We start from the raw sequence: 2,688 nt of genomic DNA, 5'->3' as shown, positions 1-2,688 counted from the left end.
TGTCAAAGGACGCACCGTCTCTTGGCGAGAGCCCGGAACGGCCGTCCTCCCCGGAGGAATGAACGGCCCGTGGGAGATTCGCACTGCGATCCTGGAGGTGACGACGTTGTCCGCCTTACCGGGCGGCGTGCCCTCGGCCCGGGTGTGTTCTTCCCGCTCCTCGGGCCGGGGTCGCACCGCCCCCGGCCCCCGGTTCCCGCCGTGGCGCGCGCTGCGGGACTCGGGGTGCTGCGGCCGGGGACGCGGCTGGTTGGGGGCAGTGCGGGCGGCGCCGGTCCTTGTCGCGGCCTGGAGGTCCGCGCGCGGGCGGCTCAGGCCCGGGACCCCGCGCGCGTGGGACGCGGTGCGGTGCGCAAGGCGCCCGAGCCGAGCGCGGGGTCTGCCGGCGGTGAGCGGGGTGGCCGGCGACGTGGGACGCCCCCCTCCCCTGCTGGTGTCATGAAGGATAAGCTCCGGGAAGGATCCGGATCCCATCAGGGCTCGGGGCTCGGGTAGCAGACACCCAGGGGGCCCGGCACCCACGCTTCCTTCGGGTGCGCGGCTTGGGACAAAAGCGGGGCCTTGCAGAGATGGCGCGTCAGCGGGAGCGGGCTGGCGGGAAGGGTTCTGCTGGGGGACGCCGGAGCCAGTGCCTTCTTAGCGCAGTAGGCAGCGCGTCAGTCTCATAATCTGAAGGTCCTGAGTTCGAGCCTCAGAGAAGGCACGAGGCTTTTGTCGCGGAGGCACACCTGGTCTGGGGCAGAAGTGTGTCGGTGGGGACGAGCGGAAGATGGCCCGCGGATCTAATTCCCCAAAGGGACGGCTGCGCAGCCCCGAGGCCAGCTCCCAGTCCCAGCGCTGTGGTTAGAATGGGGCCGGGGTCCTCCCAGAGCTTTCAAGGGTTTCCTGGGGGAGCAGCGAGCCACACGAGTTTTCTGTGCTGACGTCGCTGTGCACCCTGGCATCGAAGTCTGGATTGACTGCCTCTCAGCTGCCCTACAAACTGACCACAGCCTTCCTCCCTTAAAAGAGCATCAGTGTATGACCTTACAGACCCGGAGGTCGGAAGGTGAACATGGGTCCTCTGGGGCTCAAACCGAGAGGTGACAGAGCTGCTTGCCTTCCAAAGGCCCGCGGGGAGCCTTCCTTCTTGCCTTTTCCAGGAGCTTCTAGAGGCTGCCCATGTTCCTTGGCTCCTGACAGGACCCTGTCGCTCTCACCCCTGCTCCTGTTGTCACATCTTCTCTGACTGGGACCCTCCTCCCACCTTCTTCCAGGGACCCTGTGATTACTCTGAGCCCACCTGGGGAAGCCGGGACACTCTTCCCGTCTCAAGGGCCTTGCCTCAGCCACATCCTCAAGGTCCCCTTTGCCGTGCCAAACAGCTACTCCCAGGCTGTGGTGACTCGGAAATGGAGCTCTCAGGGAGGGGTGAAGGGGCGGGAGACACTATCACAGCCAACGTCATCTGCCCCCTGCTTCCCAAAGACCTACGCCTCCCCCACGTGAAACAAGGCTCACGCCACCCCAATCCCCCCCACATTTCAGCTCCATTCAGCCCCAACTCTGCTTCTCCATCCCCCCAAGCAGGCATGAGTTAGGCTCTGTGTAGAAGCCATTCTGGGCACAATTCCTCTCCACTTACAGATCTGTGAAAGTCGCAAGGTCTCTGCTCCCCAGAATGCGACGGGGGGCCAGGTCCAGGATAACCGTTGTAGACTTTCCCCCTTCAGAGGGATGCTCTTGAAGGGGGAGGAGTCACCGTCCCAAGTCATTGCAGAATGAACTTTCCGAGTCCCTTTTGGATGTTCAAAGTTCAGCCAGGCCAACAACATTTTAGCTGAATTTCAAGGCCTGGGAATCGTCCCCTCATGCTAGAGTCAGCCAACGGAATGGGAGAAGATATTTGCAAATGGCACATCTGATAAAGGGATAATATCCAAGACATATACAGAGCTGATACAACAAAACTCCAGAGACAAATAACCCAGGTCAAAAACGGGCAGAAGACACGGACAGACATTGCTCCGAAGGTGACAGACACACGGCCAACAGACACACGACAAGATGCTCAACATCACTCGTCATCGGGGGAATGTAAGTCAAAACTACCGTGAGATGTCACCGCGCCCCGTCAGTACGGATAACGTCAACAGCTCAAGAAAGAACAAGTGCTGGTGAGGATGTGCAGAAAGGGGACCCCTCGTGCACTGCCGGTGGGAACGCAGATTGGTGCGGTCATTGTGGAACACTGCGGAGGCTCCTCAGAAATCTAAAAATAAAACTGTCCTATGATCCAGGAATCACACTACTGGGTATTTACCTACGAAATACAAAAACACTTGCAGCATTATCAACCAGAGCCAAATCATGGGAGCAGCCCAGTGCACACTGACCCATGAGGCGAGCAGGAAGGTGTGGTCTCTGCATACAGCGGGCTGTCAGCCAGCCCTGAAAGGAGGAGGAATTGCCGCCTGCAGCAGGGGTGCGGCCAGAGGGCACCACGCCAAGCGACAGCAGTCAGTCAGCCACAGACCCGCGAGTACCGTAAGACTTTCCTCATATATGGAATTTAGGAAACAAAACAAATGAGTAGAGGGGAAAAAACAGAGAAAACGGAGAGACAGAGAAACCCAGAAACAGACTATTAACTTCAGGGAACAAACTGATGGTTACCAGAGGGGAGGTCGGAGGGTGCGGGAAAGCGGT

At 59.5% G+C, this 2,688-nt stretch overlaps 1 non-coding gene across 1 annotated transcript; it reads left to right on the top strand.

Moving 5' to 3' along the window:
• Nucleotides 1-630: 630 nt before the first annotated feature.
• TRNAM-CAU lies at nucleotides 631-703 on the top strand. The gene has a single exon. It is a non-coding gene; the product is annotated as a tRNA-Met (tRNA).
• The last annotated feature ends 1,985 nt before the right edge of the window (nucleotides 704-2,688 follow it).

This window comes from Enhydra lutris, unplaced genomic scaffold, assembly GCF_002288905.1.
Source record: "Enhydra lutris kenyoni isolate GAN:26980312 unplaced genomic scaffold, ASM228890v2 scaffoldscaffold93, whole genome shotgun sequence".
Taxonomy (NCBI): Eukaryota; Metazoa; Chordata; class Mammalia; order Carnivora; family Mustelidae; genus Enhydra; species Enhydra lutris.
The sequence above is the reverse complement of the archived record's forward strand: the minus strand, read 5'-3'. Positions and strand labels throughout refer to the sequence as shown.